A 22,442-nucleotide genomic window follows, 5' to 3' on the forward strand; every position below is an offset into this window, starting at 1 on the left:
GCGGGCTCTGGTGAAAACCAGTAGCCTCTTAGAACCGGTCCACTAGCACGGTCCACGCCAATCCCTCGCTGACACAGAGGATCCACTACCTGGAAGCCGAATCGTGACACCTGTACCACGAGCCACACCAGAGAGGAAGCGGGAGATTAGGGAGGTAAACAAGTGGCTCAGAAGCTGGTGTAGGAAGGAGGGGTTTGGGTTCATGGAGAACTGGGTTGACTTCGCTGTCGGTTACCGGCTCTACAGTAGGGACGGGCTACACCTCAATGGGGAAGGTGCAGCTGTGCTTGGGGAGAAGATGGCTAGAAGGGTGGAGGAGTGTTTAAACTAGGGACTGGGGGGAGGGAACCTACAACATAGAGGGGAAGATAGTGTAGATAGAGAGGGGGGACTTATTAATGGACCTGGGGGTGGAGCAGAGGGAGGGGTTAGAGTAGTTAATAGGGATAGGCTTCATAGGAAGAAAAAACATACACCATTGAATTGCATGTTGACTAATGCCAGAAGTCTGTCCAATAAAACTGACGAACTGGAGTTGAACCTTTCTGAGGAGGATTATGGCATAGTGGGTATAACAGAGACTTGGTTGGACGATAGCTGTGACTGGGCGGTCAACATACAGGGTTATAGTCTATTCAGGAAGGATCGGACAAAACGGAAAGGGGGAGGAGTTTGTCTTTATGTAAAGTCCAGTCTGAAGGCCGCACTGCGGGAGGATATATGGGAGGGAAACGATAATGTGGAGTCATTATGGGTAGAAAATATGGAGATAAAAAAAAAAAAATTTCTGTTAGTGGTTTGCTATAAGCCACCAAACATAATGGAAGAGACAGAAGATCAATTATTGAGGCAAATAAACAAGGCAGCAAATCAAAATGACGTGATAATAATGGGGACTATAACTATCCTGATATAAACTGAGAGACTGAATCCTGTGAATCTCATAAAGGAAACAGGTTTCTGACTATAGCTAAAGACAATTATCTGTTCCAAATGGTGAAGGGCCCGACCAGAGGGGGCGCCCTACTAGACGTAATATTAACCAGCAGACTTGATAGAGTAACTAATGTGCAAGTAGAAGGACACCTAGGGAATAATAATCATAATATAATTCATTATAACTTGTTCTTCAATAAGGGAATCTCTCGAGGGGCCACAAAAACAATGAACTTTAGGAAGGCAAAGTTTGACCAACTCAGAGAAGCCCTTAACAATATAAAATGGGATAATGTCCTCAAAAACAAGAATACTGACACTAAATGGGAGACTTTTAAAAATATCTTAAATTCTCACTGTGAGATGTATATACCTTATGGGAATAAAAGGGTCAGAAATAAAAGAAAACCAATATGGATGAATAAAAACATTAAGGGGGCAATAAATGACAAAAATAAAACATTTAAACTACTAAAAGGGGACGGCAGTGAAGAAGCGTTAAAAAGTTATAGAGAAAAATGTAAAATAGGTAAAAAACTGATAAAAGCCGCAAAAATAGAGACAGAAAGACTCATTGCCAAAGAGAGTAAAACTAACCCCCAAAAATGTTCTTTAAATAGCAAAAAGGTTAAAAATGAAAGTGAATTCGGGTAGAAAAACAGACATGGCGCACATCTACAATCTTGTATAATGATCTAATTGCTTCTCAGCATAATATCAAAAACTAACAGGTTGTTAGTATACATTTTTGATCAAAAAGTACAAGCCCACTCGCCACGTCAAGGCCACCTATCCAGAGTGGGTCCCTAACATCCCTAGCATAAAATGGCGTAGCACCGGGCGGCGACCACCACCGCCGCGACACCAATGCCCACAGGGGGGGAACGACCCACTGGCAGAGCAGCCCCAATGCCACTCAAACCAGTCTATGGGTCGCACCTCCCCGCAGACACGGTGCCACGGCAGCAACGGACGCCGCACAGCACCACACCAGTGTGAACAAGGTGTAATAGCTCACTTACCATGCTCTCCCAGTCAGACTGGGAGGCTGCTAGGAAAGAAATGGCCCATGTGTAGCTAACTACTACTTATATAGGGTTGGGCTGAGGGGGTGGGGAAGAGTGCAGCACATGTTAAAAATGAAAGTGTTGGCCCTTTAAAAAATGATGAAGAAGAAATTGTAAACAGACATCAGGCAAAAGCAAATATATTAAACAAATTCTTCTCCACTGTGTTCACCGAGGAAAATGAAATGCCAATTGAAATATAGAGAGATAAGGTAAAATCCCCAGTACAGGTCACCTGTCCAACCCAAGAAGAAGTACAGGTCACCTGTCTAACCCAGGAAGAATTACAGTACCAACTACAAAAAATAAAAATCACCAGGTCCAGATGGCATTCAGCCCCCGTGTTCTAAAGGAATTAAAGGAGAACTCCAGAATATAAAAATTGTCGCCCATACTGCTGGCAGTAAAAAAATAAAGATGTACATACCTTCCTCCGCTCCCCTGGGGCCTCCGGTAATTGGCTCCGGTCTCCACCGCGATCCACTTCCTGGTTGCCGGTGGTCGGATGAATCATACTGCGCTCAGCCAATCACCAGCCGCAGCAAAGTCCAACTCGGCCAGGGATAGGCTGAGCGGCAGTGTGAAAATGCTTCAGGACACAAAATTCCTCACTACACCGGCACCTGCGGCCGGGGCCGAAAACGTCACACTGCCGCCCAGCCTATCGCCGGCCGAGTCGGGACTTCACTGCGGCTGGTGATTGGCTGAGCGCAGTAAGACTCTCCGACCACTGGCAACCAGGAAGAGGATCATGGCGGAGGCCGGAGCCGGTTACCGAAGGCCCGGGGGGGGGGGGGGGGGGGGTGAGCGGAGGAAGGTATGTGTCACGATGCCGGCTGGCAGGAGGTGGATCCTCTGTGCCAGAGAGGGATAGCGAGGACCGTGCTAGTGGACCGGTTCTAAGACACTACTGGTTTTCACCAGAGCCCGCCGCAAAGCGGGATGGTCTTGCTGCGGCGGTAGTGACCAGGTCGTAACCACTAGCAACGGCTCACCTCTCTGGCTGCTGAAGATGCTGATGATGCTGAAGAAAGGCGAGGTACAAGGGAGTAGGCAGAAGCAAGGTCGGACGTAGCAGAAGGTCGAGGCAGGCAGCAAGGATCGTAGTCAGGGGCAACGGCAGGAGGTCAGGAACACGGACTAGGAACAGACAAGGGAACGCTTTCACTAGGCACTGAGGCAACAAGATCCGGCAAGGGAGTGCAAGGGAAGTGAGGTAATATAGGGAAGTGCACAGGTGATCACACTAATAGGTAATTGGAAGATTGGGCCAGGCACCAACATTGGTGCACTGGCCCTTTAAATTGCAGAGACCCGGCGCGCGCGCGCCCTAGGGAGCGGGGCCGCGCGCGCCGGGACAGGACCGACGGAGAGCGAGTCAGGTACGGGGACCGGGGTGCGCATCGCGAGCGGGCGCCACCCGCATCGCGAATCGCACCCCGGCAGGAGGCGGGACCGCAGCGCACCCGGTCAGTGGATCTGACCGGGGCGCTGCAGCAACGGGGATGAGGCGAGCGCTCCGGGGAGGAACGGGGACCCGGAGCGCTCGGCGTAACAGTACCCCCCCCCTTGGGTCTCCCCCTCTTCTTGGGGCCAAAGAACCTGAGGAAAAAAAAATCAATTTTTCCGTGAAGAGGTCCGATGCACATTAGGAGGGGTTCTGTGCGGAAAGGCATGAGACCGTCCAATCTTTTATTGTAAATACAATAGATGTAGAGGGGTCTGGCGAGACTGGTCACAGGGACGTAGAACCTGTTGAAAAGAGAGGCCAAAAAAAATTTTCCTGCAGATCCGGAATCCAAGGGAACCATAGTAGAGAAGGAGAAGGTAGAGGCAGATATCCGTACAGACACAGTAAGGCGTGGAGAAGCAGAGTTGACATGAAGAACTGTGTCACCTTTGTGCGGAGTCAGCGTACGTCTTTCCAGGCGGGGAGGACGGATAGGACAATCCTTCAGGAAGTGTTCGGTACTGGCATAGTACAGGCAAAGATTCTCCATGCGGCGTCGTGTCCTCTCTTGAGGTGTCAAGCGAGACCGGTCAACTTGCATAGCCTCCGCGGCGGGAAGCACAGGAACGGATTGCAGAGGACCAGAGGAGAGAGGAGCCGGGGAGAAAAAACGCTTCGTGCGAACAAAGTCCATATCCAGGCGGAGCTCCAGACGCCATCCGGAAGAACGCATGTCAATGCGAGTGGCAAGATGAATGAGTTCATGTAGGTCAGCAGGAGTCTCTCGTGCGGCCAGAACATCTTTAATGTTGCTGGATAGGCCTTTTTTAAAGGTCGCGCAGAGAACCTCATTATTCCAGGACAACTCGTAGGCAAGAGCCCGGAACTGAATGGCGTACTCGCCAATGGAAGAAACACCCTGTTCCAGGTTCAGCAGGGCAATCTCGGCAGAAGAAGCTCGGGCAGGCTCCTCGAAGACACCACGGACCTCAGCGAAGAAGGACTGGACTGTGGCTGTGGCAGAATCATTGCGGTCCCCATCAAACTTGTCCGGCAGGGACAAGCAGGGGTTAGGAACGGCCGGTTGCTGCGGAGGAATTGCAGGAGCCGGCGGAGGAGATGGTTGTTGCAGCTGTAGCTGTGACTGAAGTTGCTGTACCTGCGGCAGCAGCTGCTGTGACTGAAGTTGCTGTATCTGCGGCAGCAGCTGCTGTAACTGTGAGTGAAGACGCTGTGTCTCGGAGATCAAGTATGCCAGCTGTTGATCTCGTTGGGCGATCTTTCCGCCAAATTTGTCCGGCAGGGACAAGCAGGGGTTAGGAACGGCCGGTTGCTGAGGAGGAGTTGCAGGAGCCGGCGGAGGAGATGGTAGTTGCAGCTGTAGCTGTTGCTGTATCTGCGGCTGCAGCTGCTGTATCTGTGACTGAATACGCAGTGCCTCGGAGGTCAAGTATGCCAGCTGTTGATCTCGTTGGGCGATCTTTAGGGCTAGCTGGGCGACCAGTGTAGGATCTTCAGCGGGATCCATGGCCGGATCTACTGTCACGATGCCGGCTGGCAGGAGGTGGATCCTCTGTGCCAGAGAGGGATAGCGAGGACCGTGCTAGTGGACCGGTTCTAAGACACTACTGGTTTTCACCAGAGCCCGCCGCAAAGCGGGATGGTCTTGCTGCGGCGGTAGTGACCAGGTCGTAACCACTAGCAACGGCTCACCTCTCTGGCTGCTGAAGATGCTGATGATGCTGAAGAAAGGCGAGGTACAAGGGAGTAGGCAGAAGCAAGGTCGGACGTAGCAGAAGGTCGAGGCAGGCAGCAAGGATCGTAGTCAGGGGCAACGGCAGGAGGTCAGGAACACGGACTAGGAACAGACAAGGGAACGCTTTCACTAGGCACTGAGGCAACAAGATCCGGCAAGGGAGTGCAAGGGAAGTGAGGTAATATAGGGAAGTGCACAGGTGATCACACTAATAGGTAATTGGAAGATTGGGCCAGGCACCAACATTGGTGCACTGGCCCTTTAAATTGCAGAGACCCGGCGCGCGCGCGCCCTAGGGAGCGGGGCCGCGCGCGCCGGGACAGGACCGACGGAGAGCGAGTCAGGTACGGGGACCGGGGTGCGCATCGCGAGCGGGCGCCACCCGCATCGCGAATCGCACCCCGGCAGGAGGCGGGACCGCAGCGCACCCGGTCAGTGGATCTGACCGGGGCGCTGCAGCAACGGGGATGAGGCGAGCGCTCCGGGGAGGAACGGGGACCCGGAGCGCTCGGCGTAACAGTATGTACATCTTTATTTTTTTTACTGCCGGCACTATGGGGGACAATTTTTATGTTCTGGAGTTTTCCTTTAAGTAAGGTAATAGACAGACCCCTATTTTTAATATTCAGGGACTCTATAGTAACAGGGACTGTTCCCCAGGACTGGCGCATGGCAAACTTGGTGCCAATATTTAAAAAGGGGTAAAAAGGTGACCCCGGGAACTATAGGCCTGTTAGATTAACCTCTGTCCGTTGGATGTAAATTGTTTGAGGGTTTTCTAAGAGATGCTATTTTGGAATATCTTGATAAAAAATGTATGACTCCATATCAGCTTTATGAGGGATCTGTCCTGTCAAACTAACATGATCAGCTTTTATGAGGAGGTGAGCTCCAGACTGGACTGGGGGCAATCGCTGGATGTCGTATATATCTGGATTTTTTCCAAAGCATTTGATACGGTGCCACATAAAAGGTTGGTGCATAAAATGAGAGGGATTGGGCTGGGGGAGAATGTGTGTACGTGGGTAAGTAACTGGCTCAGTGATAGGAAACAGAAGGTGGTTATTAATGGTACTTATTCTGATTGGGTGACTGTTACTGGTGGGGACCCCAGGGGTCCGTCTTGGGTCCTGTTCTATTTAATATATTAATGAATGACCTTGTAGAGGGGTTGAATAGTAAAGTAGCAATCTTTGCAGATGATACTTAACTCTGTAAAGCAGTAAACACTATAGAGGACAGTGCACTGTGTATAGTACATAACACTATAGAGGACAGTGCACTGTGTATATTAGATAACAATAGAGGATAGCACACTGTTACAAATGGATCTGGATAGGTTGGCAGTTTGGGCTGGGAACTGGCAGATGAGGTTCAACACTGATAAATGTAAGGTAATGCACATGGGGAGGAAAAATCCGGGCTGGGATTATGTATTAAATGGGAGGACAACTGATGTGGGAAAAGGACTTGGGAGTCTTAGTTAATAGTAAACTTAGCTGTAGTGACCAGTGTCAGGCAGCTGCTGCCAAGGCAAATAAAATCATGGGGGGCATCAATAGGGGCATAGATGCCCACAACAAGGAAATAACTCTACCGCTGTACAAATCACTAGTCAGACCACACATAGAATACTGTGTACAGTACTGGTCAGACCACACATGGAATACTGTGTACAGTACTGGTCAGACCACACATAGAATACTGTGTACAGTACTGGTCAGACCACACATAGAATACTGTGTACAGTACTGGTCAGACCACACATAGAATACTGTGTACAGTACTGGTCAGACCACACATAGAATACTGTGTACAGTACTGATCAGACTACACATAGAATACTGTGTACAGTACTGGGCACCAGTGTACAAGAAAGATATAGTGGAGCTGGAGAGGGTTAAAAGGCGGGCAACCAGAGTAATATGGGGAATGGGAGGACTACAGTACCCAGAAAGATTATCAGAATTAGGGTTATTTAGTTTAGAAAAAAGAAGGCTTAGGGGCGACCTAATAACTATGTATAAATATATCAGGGGGCCGTACAGAGATCTCTCCATGATCTATTTATACCCAGGACTGTATCTATAACAAGGGGGCATCCTCTACGTCTAGAGGAAAGAAGGTTTCTACACCAGCACAGACGGGGATTCTTTACTGTAAGAGCAGTGAGACTGTGGAATTCTCTCCCGGAGGAGGTGGTCATGGGGAACTCTGTAAAAGCATTTTAAAGGGGTCTGGATGCATTTTTGGAAAATAATAACATTACAGGTTATGGATTCTAGATTTATAGGGACAGAACATTGATACAGGGATTTATTCTGATGCCATATTTGGAGTCGGGAAGGAATTTTTACCTCTAGTATGAGGGTTTTTTCCCTTCGTCTGTATCAACTCAGTAGGGACTCATTAGGGATATAGGTTGAACTTGATGGACTCTGGTCTTTTTTCAACCTTATGAACTATGTTATTATGTTATTTAGAAAGATTTTTGAGCCTTTTTTCCCAATAGGAGACATCTCTCATTATTCCCTATGAGAGTCCGCTATTGGGAGATTGTACTGTGTATATATATATATATATATATATATATATATATATAAATATATATATATATATATATTTGTAATGCTTGTGAATTGTAAATGTTGTTTTTTTTGTGATCTTTCACATGTAAAAAGTTTTCATATGTGACAGTGCCCCTTTAAGTATGACAGTTATTTTTTTACACTAACTGTAAAGAAGCCGCATAGAGGCATTTGTGTCATTTTTGTGCAATTTCTAGGATGACCAATCCTGTTGCAATGCCCCAGAATGGAATCATTTTTCACAGCTGTAAAAAGCTATTGCTTCTTCACTTACCAGACACAAAAACTACTCCCAAAAAGGGAGAACCAGAACTTTTTTTTTACATTTTGTTTTCATCTTTAGTAGATATACTGTGGTCTCAAGCTGTGTCCCTTCAGATGTTGCAAAACTTCAACTCCCAGCATGCCCGGACAGCCGCTGTTCGGGCATGGTGGGAGTTGAAGTTTTGCAACATCTGGAGGGCCACAGTTTGAGACCACTGCCTTTGATATCATTCAATAAGAACTGTAGAAATCTCTATGCAGTACACTGCCCCTAGTGGTAGCTGCCGGTACACAGAATGTTCTATAACTCCTGGGTGGAGGTAACCATAAGGTTTTGGAGTTTTCTATCTAAAAAAAAATGTTTGATCCTAATATTTAATTAAATTAACCCCTTCCCAAAACTTGACATACATGTAGGTTACAATGTCAGAAAGAGACTATGGAGCAGACTCAAAACTTAACCCCTTGAGGACACAGACAATTTATATTTTTTCCTCCTCACCTTTAAAGTAACTCAACTCTTTAATTTTTTGTTCCACTGACCCATATGAGGACTTGTTTTTTGAGCGACCAATTGTATTTTGCAATTAAATCTTTAATTTTACCAAGGAATGTACAGTAAAACCATTTAAAAAAAACATTATTTGTAATGGGGGATTTAACTTCACCCATTGCACCCAGTTTAAAACCCTTATTTACATAGTTTTTGTTTGATTTTACTACTTAAAAAAATGGTAACTTTTTGTAAGAAAATGAGTATGCCAACGGCTGTCTGGGAATGCTGGGAGTTGTAGTTTTGCAACAGCTGGAGGTCCACAGTTTGGAGACCTCCGTTTCATTGTATGTGGGTATTTTCTATTGAAGGCTTCTCCTTGCACGTGTCTTTCCTGTCTATAAATGTCTCATTGGAGATCTGGTTGTTTCTACCCTACATGTGTATAATTTCTACCTATAACACTGTCACAAAACTTCAGCTGATTTGAGAACATGGCCCCGCGAACACGGATGGTGCAGGACAACACCATAGGATAAAGGAGTTAAATAAAGAAGTCCATGGCAGTAATGTGCTGATAAAAAAAATATCAGGAGAGCGTGCAGGATACAAAAAAAGTGGAGTAATGTGACGCGTTTCAGGTTAATGTGGCACCCTTACTCATACTTGGACTAAAAGGATATGTTTAAAGTGCAGGTGGTACCCTTACTCATCCTCATTACTGGTAAAGGTGTCATGTGCACTAAAACGTGTCACTTTACTCAACTTTTTTGTATCCTGCATGCTATGTGATGAAATACAAGTGGATTAAAGAGACATGTTTCAGGTGCATGTGGCACATATATTCATACTTGTACTAGTTATAGTGCCATGTGCACCTGAAATGCATTACTTTACTCAACCTTTCTTGTATCCTGCATGCTATGTGATGGAATACAAAAAAGTGGATTAAAGTGACATGCAACAGGTGCATGTGGCACCCTTACTCATACTTTTACTAGTATTGGTGCCATGTTTACCTAAAAATGCATCACTTTACTCAACTTTTCTTGTATCCTGCATGCAATGTGATGAAATACAAGAAAAGTGGATTAAAGCGACATGTTTCAGGTGCACGTAGCACCCTTACTCATACTTGTAGCAAAGTGCTGTGTTTCAGTTGCGAGTGGCACTTTACTGATACTTGGTCTAAAATGACACGTTTCAAGTGCATGTGACACCCTTTCTTAAACTAGTAATGCTGCCATGTATCCTGTATGCTATGTGATGAAATACAAGAAACATGGATTAAAGTGGCACTTTTCGGGTGCACGTGGCACCATTACTCATACTCATACTTGTACTAGTAATGGTGGCACATGTATCTGAAACACATCCCTTTACTCCACTTTTCTTTTATCCTGCACGCTGTGTAATGGATGTGTTTTAGGTTTGTGTGGCACCCTTATTTATACTTGGAGTAAGGTGGCTCACATAATGTGGGACTTACTCATACTGTAATTGGAGAAGAGTGACACGTTTCCGGTGCACGTAGCACCCTTACTCATATATGTAGTAAGGTGTTGTGTTTCAATTTCAAGTGACACCTTGCTCATACTTGGACCAAAGTGACATGTTTTGAGTCCATGTGGAACTCTTAATCACTAGTAATGGTGCTTTGTGTACCTGAAATGCATCACTTTACTCAACTTTCCTTGTATCCTGCATGCTATGTGATGAAATACAAGAAGTGTGGATTAAGGTGGCACTTTTCGGTGCACGTAGCACCCTTATTCATGCTTGTGTTGTGTTTAAATTGCACATGGCACCTTACTCATACTTGGACCAAAGTGACATGTTTCAAGTGCATGTGCCACACTTACTTATTCTTGTACTAGTAATGGTCCTTTGTGTACCTGAAACATGTCACCTTACTCAACTTTCCTTGTATACTGCATGCTATGTGATGAAATACAAGAAATGTGGATTAAGGTAACATTTTTCGGGTGCACGTGACACCTTTACTCACACTTGTACTTGTAACGGTGTAACATGTATCTGAAACATATCACTTTACTCCACTTTTTTTCTATCCTGCACGCTATGTAATGGATGTGTTTCAGGTATGCGTGGCACCCTTACTCATACTTGGAGTAATGTGACTCACATAATGTATGACTCATACTGTACTTGGAGAACAGTGACACATTTTAGGTGCACGTAGCACCCTTACTAAAGTGTTGTGTTTCAGTTGAAAGTGGCACCTTACTCATACTTGGAATAAACTGACACGTTTCAAGTGCATGTCACACTCTTACTCATACTTGTACTAGTAATGGTGCCTTGTGTACCTGAAACATGACACTTTACTCAACTTTCCTTTTATCCTGCATGCTATGTGATGTAATACAGGAAAAGGGCATTAAAGTGACATGTTTCAGATGCACATGGCACCCTGACTCATACTTGTATTAATCTGGTGCTATGTGCACCTTAAACGTGTCACTTTACTCCACTTTATTTGTCTACTGCACGCTATGTGATATATGCATTTCAGGTACACGTGGCACCCGTACTCATGCTTGGAATAAAGTGACTCACCTAAAGTATAACTTGCTCATGCAGTACTTGGAGAAAAGTGACACATTTCAGGTACATGTGGTACCTTTAGCCATACTTGGAGCAAAGTGATGAGTCTCAGGTGCACGTTTATGTATACTTGTATTAGTAATGCTGCCACGTGCACCTGAAACACGTGACTTGACTTCACTTTTCTTGTATTCTGCATGCTATGTGATGGAATGCAACAAGAAAGTAGAATAAAGTGATGCTTGTACTTGTATGAGTAATGGTGCCATGTGCACCTGAAACACATCCCTTTACTCCACTTTTCTTGCATCCTGCATGCTATATGATGGAAATTATACTAGTAGTATTTATCTGCACATTAAAGTGCTAGACTTTTTTTTTATTTCATTCCAGTATGCCCAGCTTTGTTTGGTGGGTTCCTTGCATGCATCACCCGTTTCACACCAACTTCAGCATTGTTCTTTAACCTTTGACTCTTCAACTGTTGCAAAACTACAACACCCAGCATGCCCTGACAGCCGAAGGTCATCGGGGCATGCTGGGAGTTGTAGTTTCGCAACAGCTGGAGAGTCACAGGCTGAAGAACAAAGCCGAAAGGGGGGCGTGAAACGGGTGATGCATGCAAGGAACCCACGAAACAAAGCTTTAAAACATATTCAGATGTTTATAAATAGGAGCTCCCTCTACAGGTTGTATCTTCTTACAACACAGTAATAAATGAAAAACTTTATGAGGGGTTTACTTACTTTTTCTCACGACTGTACAGTGTAGAAGACATGCCTTACCAAACCAACCTATAAAACCAAACATCACACAATGACCTGAGTCATGTAGAAGACGTGCCTTACCAAACCAACCTATAAAACCAAACATCACACAATGATCTGAGTCATGTAGAAGACGTGCCTTACCAAACCAACCTGAAACCAAATATCACACAATGGTGTAGAAGACACGCCTCTTAAAGCAACTTCGACTATTTTACTAAACGTTTTTAGTTTGTGAATTATTTGCTAGTAAAACGGAACACAATGCGCTTAAGGAGGATCAGCGTTAAGAGATTGTGTCTTCTCTTCGCTGCAACATCAAAAAAAGGAAGAAAACTTTTCGCTTATTTGCAATTTCGCCAAACAACATTAGACAGGAACAAGGCTCCCGCTGTGTCTTCTCATCCTCCTCGGAGACGTGACAGCCGCGCTCCTCGGCATGACGGGGACATGGGAGCTCATCATATAAATTGGCTTATTGTGAGCCGCGCGTTCTGGAACACTTCTAATCTCTCTAAGTGGTTTATTGAATAAAGGAGGACAATTGTGGTTGTCTCATTGATATAGAGGAGCCTGAACTTCCTCTGTGATACTTCATTATTGGGGTACAGCAGTATTATAGTTGTTACATTCTTGTATTTACAGTAGGAGCAGTATTATAGTTATATTCTTGTATATAGGAGCAGTATTATAGTAGTTATATTCTTGTACATAGGAGGCAGTATTATAGTAGTTATGTAGGTCAGTAGAAATAAAGCTTCAGCACTCACCTATATTTCAAATCCTTTATTCGGGCATTAAATCCAGAAGTAACCGCTGGCCAGGGGTGGGGAGGGAGCGAGGACGCTCTTGCAGGAGCGTCCTCGCTCCCTCCCCACCCCTGGCCAGCGGTTACTTCTGGATTTCATGCCCGAATAAAGGATTTGAAATATAGGTGAGTGCTGAAGCTTTATTTCTACTGACCTACATTTCTGGATATTGTTCATTTTCTGCTTCATCTTGTGCACCCCTATTCATCCTTGTACTGTGGATGTCACCTGTCCTCCCAGTGACTGAGCTGCAGGATTGCCGTGATATAGTGGTGCGGTCTCATCCTCCTCTCTACTACGAATATTATAGTAGTTATATTCTTGTATATAGGAGCAGTATTATAGTAGTTGTCACGATGCCGGCTGGCAGGAGGTGGATCCTCTGTGCCAGAGAGGGATTGGCGAGGACCGCGCTAGTGGACCGGTTCTAAGCCACTACAGGTTTTCACCAGAGCCCGCCGCAAAGCGGGATGGTCTTGCTGCGGCGGTAGTGACCAGGTCGTATCCACTAGCAACGGCTCACCTCTCTGACTGCTGAAGATACTGAAGATAGGCGAGGTACAAGGGAGTAGGCAGAAGCAAGGTCGGACGTAGCAGAAGGTCGAGGCAGGCAGCAAGGATCGTAGTCAGGGGCAACGGCAGGAGGTCAGGAACACGGGCTAGGAACAGACAAGGGAACGCTTTCACTAGGCACTAAGGCAACAAGATCCGGCAAGGGAGTGCAGGGGAAGTGAGGTAATATAGGGAAGTACACAGGTGATCACACTAATTGGTAATTGGGAAGATTGGGCCAGGCACCAACATTGGTGCACTGGCCCTTTAAATTGCAGAGACCCGGCGCGCGCGCGCCCTAGGGAGCGGGGCCGCGCGCGCCGGGACAGGACCGACGGAGAGCGAGTCAGGTACGGGGACCGGGGTGCGCATCGCGAGCGGGCGCCACCCGCATCGCGAATCGCATCCCGGCTGGAGGCGGGACCGCAGCGCACCCGGTCAGTGGATCTGACCGGGGCGCTGCAGCAACGAGGATGAGGCGAGCGCTCCGGGGAGGAACGGGGACCCGGAGCGCTCGGCGTAACAGTACCCCCCCCCTTGGGTCTCCCCCTCTTCTTGGGGCCAAAGAACCTGAGGAAAAAAAAGTCAATTTTTCCGTGATGAGGTCCGATGCACATTAGGAGGGGTTCTGTGCGGAAACGCATGAGACAGTCCAATCTTTCATTGTTAATACAATAGATGTAGAGGGGTCTGGCGAGACTGGTCACGGGGACGTAGAACCTGTTGATGAGAGAGGCCAAAAAATTTTTTCCTGCAGATCCGGAATCCAAGAAGACCATAGTAGAGAAGGAGAAGGTAGAGGCAGATATCCGCACAGGCACAGTAAGGCGTGGAGAAGCAGAGTTGACATCAAGAACTGTGTCACCTTTGTGCGGAGTCAGCGTACGTCTTTCCAGGCGGGGAGGACGGATAGGACAATCCTTCAGGAAGTGTTCGGTACCGGCACAGTACAGGCAAAGATTCTCCATGCGGCGTCGTGTCCTCTCTTGAGGTGTCAAGCGAGACCGGTCAACTTGCCTAGCCTCCATGGCGGGAAGCACAGGAACGGATTGCAGAGGACCAGAGGAGAGAGGAGCCGGGGAGAAAAAACGCTTCGTGCGAACAAAGTCCATATCCAGGCGGAGCTCCAGACGCCATCCGGAAGAACGCATGTCAATGCGAGTGGCAAGATGAATGAGTTCATGTAGGTCAGCAGGAGTCTCTCGTGCGGCCAGAACATCTTTAATGTTGCTGGATAGGCCTTTTTTAAAGGTCGCGCAGAGAACCTCACTATTCCAGGACAACTCGTAAGCAAGAGCACGGAACTGAATGGCGTACTCGCCAACGGAAGAAACACCCTGTTCCAGGTTCAGCAGGGCAATCTCGGCAGAAGAAGCTCGGGCAGGCTCCTCGAAGACACCACGGACCTCAGCGAAGAAGGACTGGACTGTGGCTGTGGCAGAATCATTGCGGTCCCCATCAAACTTGTCCGGCAGGGACAAGCAGGGGTTAAGAACGGCCGGTTGCTGCGGAGGAGTTGCAGGAGCCGGCGGAGGAGATGGTTGTTGCAGCTGTAGCTGTGACTGAAGTTGCTGTATCTGCGGCAGCAGCTGCTGTGACTGAAGTTGCTGTATCTGCGGCAGCAGCTGCTGTAACTGTGACTGAAGACGCTGTGTCTCAGAGATCAAGTATGCCAGCTGTTGATCTCGTTGGGCGATCTTTACGCCAAATTTGTCCGGCAGGGACAAGCAGGGGTTAGGAAGGACCGGTTGCTGCGGAGGAGTTGCAGGAGCCGGCGGAGGAGATGGTAGTTGCAGCTGTAGCTGTTGCTGTATCTGCGGCTGCAGCTGCTGTATCTGTGACTGAATACGCAGTGCCTCGGAGGTCAAGTATGCCAGCTGTTGATCTCGTTGGGCGATCTTTAGGGCTAGCTGGGCGACCAGTGTAGGATCTTCAGCGGGATCCATGGCCGGATCTACTGTCACGATGCCGGCTGGCAGGAGGTGGATCCTCTGTGCCAGAGAGGGATTGGCGAGGACCGCGCTAGTGGACCGGTTCTAAGCCACTACAGGTTTTCACCAGAGCCCGCCGCAAAGCGGGATGGTCTTGCTGCGGCGGTAGTGACCAGGTCGTATCCACTAGCAACGGCTCACCTCTCTGACTGCTGAAGATACTGAAGATAGGCGAGGTACAAGGGAGTAGGCAGAAGCAAGGTCGGACGTAGCAGAAGGTCGAGGCAGGCAGCAAGGATCGTAGTCAGGGGCAACGGCAGGAGGTCAGGAACACGGGCTAGGAACAGACAAGGGAACGCTTTCACTAGGCACTAAGGCAACAAGATCCGGCAAGGGAGTGCAGGGGAAGTGAGGTAATATAGGGAAGTACACAGGTGATCACACTAATTGGTAATTGGGAAGATTGGGCCAGGCACCAACATTGGTGCACTGGCCCTTTAAATTGCAGAGACCCGGCGCGCGCGCGCCCTAGGGAGCGGGGCCGCGCGCGCCGGGACAGGACCGACGGAGAGCGAGTCAGGTATGGGGACCGGGGTGCACATCGCGAGCGGGCGCCACCCGCATCGCGAATCGCATCCCGGCTGGAGGCGGGACCGCAGCGCACCCGGTCAGTGGATCTGACCGGGGCGCTGCAGCAACGAGGATGAGGCGAGCGCTCCGGGGAGGAACGGGGACCCGGAGCGCTCGGCGTAACAGTAGTTATATTCTTGTATATAGGAGCAGTATTATAGTAGTCATATTCTTGTATATAGGAGCAGTATTATAGTAGTTATATTCTTGTATATATGGGGCAGTATTATAGTACTTATATTCTTGTATATAGGAGCAGTATTATAGTAGTTATATTCTTGTATATAGGAGCAGTCTTATAGTATATACATTGTTGTATATAGGAGCAGTGTTACGCCTAGCGCTCCGGGTCCCCGCTCCTCCCCGGAGCGCTCACGGCGTCTTTCTCCCTGCAGCTCCCCGGTCAGTCCCGCTGACCGGGAGCGCTGCTCTGTCATGGCCGTTGGGGATGCGATTCGCACAGCGGGACGCGCCCGCTCGCGAATCGCATCCCAGGTCACTTACCCATTCCCGTCCCCTGCTGTCATGTGCTGGCGCGCGCGGCTCCGCTCTCTAGGGCGCGCGCGCGCCAGCTCCCTGAGACTTAAAGGGCCAGTGCACCAATGATTGGTGCCTGGCCCAATTAGCTTAATTGGCTTCCACCTGGTCCCTGACTATATCTATCCTCCTTCCATGCACTTCCTTGCCGGATCTTGTTGCCCTTGTGCCTAGTGAAAGCGTTTTGTGTGTTTAAAGCCTGTGTACCAGAACTTCTGCTATCTCCCCTGACTACGAACCTTGCCGCCTGCCCCCGACCTTCTGCTACGTCCGACTTTGCTTCTGCCTACTCCCTTGTACCTCGCCTATCTTCAGCAGCCAGAGAGGTGAGCCGTTGCTAGTGGATACGACCTGGTCACTACCGCCGCAGCAAGACCATCCCGCTTTGCGGCGGGCTCTGGTGAAAACCAGTAGTGTCTTAGAACCGGTCCACTAGCACGGTCCTCGCTATCCCTCTCTGGCACAGAGGATCCACCTTCTGCCAGCCGGCATCGTGACAGTAGATCCGGCCATGGATCCCGCTGAAGTTCCTCTGCCAGTTGTCGCTGACCTCCCTACGCTGGTCGCCCAGCAAGCTCGTCAGATCGCCCAACAAGATCACCAGCTGTCGTACTTGACCACCATGACACAGCAACTCCAGTCACAACTACAGCAAGTACAGTCACAGCTACAGCAGCAACAACCATCTCCTCCGCCAGCTCCTGCACCCCTTCCGCAGCGAGTGGCCACTCCTAGCCTCCGCCTGTCCTTGCCGGACAAATTTAATGGGGACTCTAAGTTTTGCCGTGGCTTTCTTTCGCAATGTTCCCTGCACATGGAGATGATGTCGGACCAGTTTCCTACTGAAAGGTCTAAGGTGGCTTTCGTAGTCAGCCTTCTGTCTGGAAAAGCTCTGTCATGGGCCACACCGCTCTGGGACCACAATGACCCCGTCACTGCCTCTGTACACTCCTTCTTCTCGGAAATTCGAAGTGTCTTTGAGGAACCTGCCCGAGCCTCTTCTGCTGAGACTGCCCTGCTGAACCTGGTCCAGGGTAATTCCTCCGTTGGCGAGTACGCCATACAATTCCGTACTCTTGCCTCTGAACTATCCTGGAATAATGAGGCTCTCTGCGCGACCTTTAAAAAAGGCCTATCCAGCAACATTAAAGATGTTCTGGCCGCACGAGAAATTCCTGCTAACCTGCATGAACTCATTCATCTAGCCACTCGCATTGACATGCGTTTTTCTGAGAGGCATCAAGAGCTCCGCCAGGAAAAAGACTTAGATCTCTGGACACCTCTCCCACAGTCTCCACTGCAATCTGCGCCTAGGCCTCCCGCCGAGGAGGCCATGCAAGTGGATCGGTCTCGCCTGACCCTGGAAGAGAGGAATCGCCGTAAGGAAGAGAATCTTTGTCTGTACTGTGCCAGTACTGAACATTTTTTGGTGGATTGCCCAATCCGTCCTCCACGTCTGGGAAACGCACGCTCGCACCCAGCTCTCGTGGGTGTGGCGTCTCTTGATGCTAAGTCGGCTTCTCCACGTCTCACGGTGCCTGTTCGGATTTCTACTTCAGCCAGCTCTTCCCTCTCAGCCGTGGCCTGCCTGGACTCTGGAGCTTCTGGGAATTTTATTCGGGAGTCCTTAGTGAATAAATTCCGCATTCCGGTGACCCGTCTTGTCAAGCCACTCCACGTTTCCGCGGTCAACGGAGCCAGGTTGGATTGCACCGTGCGTTTCCGCACGGAGCCCCTCCTAATGTGCATCGGACCTCATCACGAGGAAATTGTATTTTTGGTCCTTCCTAATTGCACTTCTGAAGTTCTCCTTGGACTACCCTGGCTTCAACACCATTCCCCAACCCTGGATTGGTCCACTGGGGAGATCAAGAGTTGGGGCCCCTCTTGTTCCAAGGACTGCCTTCAACCGGTTCCCAGTACTCCCTGCCGTGACCCTGTGGTTCCTCCTGTATCCGGTCCCCCTAAGGTCATGAAGGACTCTGCCTGCCACAGGAAATGCCTCTCCCCCCCTCCCAGTCCCATCAGGCAAGCCCCTGTGTCCCCGCATGGCCCTCGTCCTGGTGTCACACTGCCCCGTGCCAGGTCTCGCCCTCTGCCCTCTCTCCCCATTCCTACTCCTGCTGTTCTGCCTGCCGTTGAGGAATCCCTCCATCCTTTCCCGGTGTCCTCATCCCAGGGGAGGCAGTTACCGGATAAAGAGAAGGGGAGACCTAAGGGGGGGGTACTGTTACGCCTAGCGCTCCGGGTCCCCGCTCCTCCCTGGAGCGCTCACGGCGTCTTTCTCCCTGCAGCTCCCCGGTCAGTCCCGCTGACCGGGAGCGCTGCTCTGTCATGGCCGTTGGGGATGCGATTCGCACAGCGGGACGCGCCCGCTCGCGAATCGCATCCCAGGTCACTTACCCGTTCCCGTCCCCTGCTGTCATGTGCTGGCGCGCGCGGCTCCGCTCTCTAGGGCGCGCGCGCGCCAGCTCCCTGAGACTTAAAGGGCCAGTGCACCAATGATTGGTGCCTGGCCCAATTAGCTTAATTGGCTTCCACCTGGTCCCTGACTATATCTATCCTCCTTCCATGCACTTCCTTGCCGGATCTTGTTGCCCTTGTGCCTAGTGAAAGCGTTTTGTGTGTTTAAAGCCTGTGTACCAGAACTTCTGCTATCTCCCCTGACTACGAACCTTGCCGCCTGCCCCCGACCTTCTGCTACGTCCGACTTTGCTTCTGCCTACTCCCTTGTACCTCGCCTATCTTCAGCAGCCAGAGAGGTGAGCCGTTGCTAGTGGATACGACCTGGTCACTACCGCCGCAGCAAGACCATCCCGCTTTGCGGCGGGCTCTGGTGAAAACCAGTAGTGTCTTAGAACCGGTCCACTAGCACGGTCCTCGCTATCCCTCTCTGGCACAGAGGATCCACCTCCTGCCAGCCGGCATCGTGACAAGCAGTATTATAGTAGTTATATTCTTGTATATAGGAGCAGTATTATAGTAGTTATATTCTTGTATATAGGAGGCAGTATTTGTCAGGGTCCGGGCTGGTATGCGGGGAGGACACGGGAGTGGATCCTCTGTGTCAGTGAGGCGATGGCGTGGGCCGTACCAGGGGAACGGAATCTAAGGGGTTACTGGTATTCACCAGAGCCTGCCGCAAAGCAAGATGGACTTGCTGCGGCAGGTAACCCCCAGGTTCCACCCGATAGCGACTCAACCTCACTGACAGCTGAGACAAGCGCGGTACACAAGGACAAGGCAAGGCGAGGTCAGACGTAGCAGAAGGTCAAGGCAGGCGGCAAAGGTTCGTAGTCAGGGGCAACGGCAAAGGATCTGGATACACAGGCTAAGGAACACACAAAACGCTTTCTCAGGGCACTAGGGCAACAAGATCCGGCAAGGACAGGAAGGGGAAGTGGGTTTTTATGTGATTTGCAGTGATTGGGCCAGGCACCAATTAATGGTGCACTGGCCCTTTAAATTTAAGAGAGCCGGCATGCGCGCGCCATAGAGAGTGGGGCTGCGCGCGCCAGGAGGACACAGCAGGCAGAGGGACATAAGTAGAACGGGATGCGGTCCGTGGGGGCAACGGGATCGCATCCCCACCGGCAACGCTGTAGCAGCGCTCCCGGTCAGGGACAGACCGGGGCACTGCAGGAGGGCAAACGCCGTGAGCGCTCCGGGATGGAGGCGGGACCCTGAGCGCTCGGCGTTACAGTGCCCCCCCTTAGGTCTCCCCCTCTTTTTGGATCCTAGGAACTTACGGATGAGTTCTTTATCTAGAATATTGGCCTCAGGCTCCCAGGACCTCTCTTCAGGACCACAATTCTCCCATTCAATTAAAAAAAATCTTTTACCTTGGACAACATTGGAGGCGAGGATCTCCTTCACGGAGAAAACATCAGAGGAGCCAGAAACAGGAGCAGGAACAGTGACCTTGGGAGAATAATGGTTAAGTATGAGAGGTTTGAGAAGAGAAACATGGAAAGAGTTGGGAATACGAAGAGAAGAAGGAAGATGGAGCTTGTAGGAGACAGAATTGATTTGATTTTTGATTTTAAATGGCTCGCGGTACCGAGGACCAAGCTTGTAGCTAGGGACACGGAAACGGATGTATTTGGCAGAGAGGCACACTTTGTCACCAGGGGCAAAGACAGAAGGAATTCTTCTCTTTTTATCAGCATGTCTCTTCATGCGAGATGAGGCCAGTAAGAGCGACTTTTGAGTTTCCTTCCAGATAGAGGAGAAGTCTTGTGTCAATTTGTCTATGGCAGGAACACCAGAGGAAGTGGGAATGGGGAGGGGGGGAAGTGGATGACGGCCGTAGACCACAAAAAATGGAGATTTGGAGGAAGACTCAGAATTTTTGAAATTGTATGAGAATTCAGCCCAGGGCAGAAGGTCGACCCAATCATCTTGACGGGAGGAGACAAAATGCTGCAGGTAGTCATCAAGAATCTGGTTCACTCTTTCCACTTGTCCATTGGATTGAGGATGATGAGCAGAAGAAAAATGTAATTAGATTTTTAATTGAGTGCAAAGTGCTCTCCAAAATTTTTAGACAAATTGAACGCCTCTATCAGTGACGATATGCGTGGGAAGCCCGTGGAGACGAAAAATTAGCATTAAAAATTGTTTCACCAATTATGACGCAGAAGGAAGACCTGGAAGCGGAACAAAATGAGCCATTTTGGAAAAACGATCAACAACCACCCAAATGACAGTGTTGCCATGAGATGAAGATAGGTCAGTGATAAAGTCCAAAGCTATATGGGACCTCGGCTGTTCAGGCACAGGCAGAGGAAGGAGAAGACCAGCAGGCTTCTGGCATGGAGTTTTGTCACATGCACACACTGTACAGGCCCGTACGAAATCGGTCGCATCTTTCTCCAGAGAAGGCCACCAATAGTGTCTGCCAATTAACTGTATGGACTTTTTGATTCCAGCATGACCAGCCAGATGGGAGGAATGACCCCATTTGAGAGTCTGGAGGCGAAGACGTGGAGGAACATACGTTTTTCACGGAGGAATTGGCACCAGAGAAGCAGGAGCAGAGGAGATCAGACACTCTGGAGGTATGATGTGCTGAGGAAGAGTTTCAGATTCTGAGGCATCGGTGAACGTGATAGAGCATCAGCTCTGACATTCTTGTCCGCAGGACGAAAATGAATTTGAAAATTGAAACGGGCAAAAAACAATGACCATCTAGCCTGGCGAGGATTTAAATGCTGGGCGGATTGAAGATAGGATGAATTTTTATGGTCTATGTAGATGGTGATGGGATGAAGGGATCCTTCCAGAAGATGTCTCCACTACTCAAGTGCCAACTTAATAGCCAATAGTTCACGGTCTCCTATAGAATAGTTTATTTCAGGAGGAGAAAACGTTTTGGAGAAAAATCCACAAGTGACGTTTTTTCCCTTAGCGTTTTTTTGAAGAAGAACAGCTCCGGCTCCAACTGAGGAGGCGTCAACCTCAAGGGAAAAAAGCTTCAGACGATCTGGCCTGGACTAGACTGGTGCAGAGGTGAAGGCGGCCTTAAGGTGATTGAAAGCTTCATCCGCTTGGGGAGGCCAGGACCTCGGATTCAAGTTTTTCTTAGTCAGTGCCACAATAGGAGCAACGATGGTAGAGAAGTGGAGAATGAATTGACGGTAGTAGTTGGCGAATCTGAGGAAGCGCTGGATAGCACGAAGTCCAGAGGGGCGAGGCCAATCCAATACCGCAGAGAGTTTGTCAGGATCCATTTGAAGACCTTGACCGGAGACTAGAAAAGTTAGACAGCTGCGTTCAAAAAGACATTTTTCAATTTTGGCGTAAAGATGATTTTCACGAAGGTGTTCCTCTAGGTTGGAGGAAAAAATTAGGATGTCATCTAAATAGACAACAACACAGGTGTTACGCTGAGCGCTCCGGGTCCCCGCTCCTCCCCGGAGCGCTCACAGTGTTCTCCTGTTCGCAGTGCCCCGGTCAGACCCGCTGACCGGGTGCGCTGCGATAATGTCCCTAGCCGGGATGCGATCAGCGATGCGGGATGCGCCCGCTCGCGGTGCGCATCCCGACCCGCTTACCAGACTCGCTCCCCGTCTGTGCTCCCCCGGCACACGCG

This window comes from Hyla sarda, chromosome 5, assembly GCF_029499605.1.
Source record: "Hyla sarda isolate aHylSar1 chromosome 5, aHylSar1.hap1, whole genome shotgun sequence".
NCBI classification, from domain to species: Eukaryota; Metazoa; Chordata; class Amphibia; order Anura; family Hylidae; genus Hyla; species Hyla sarda.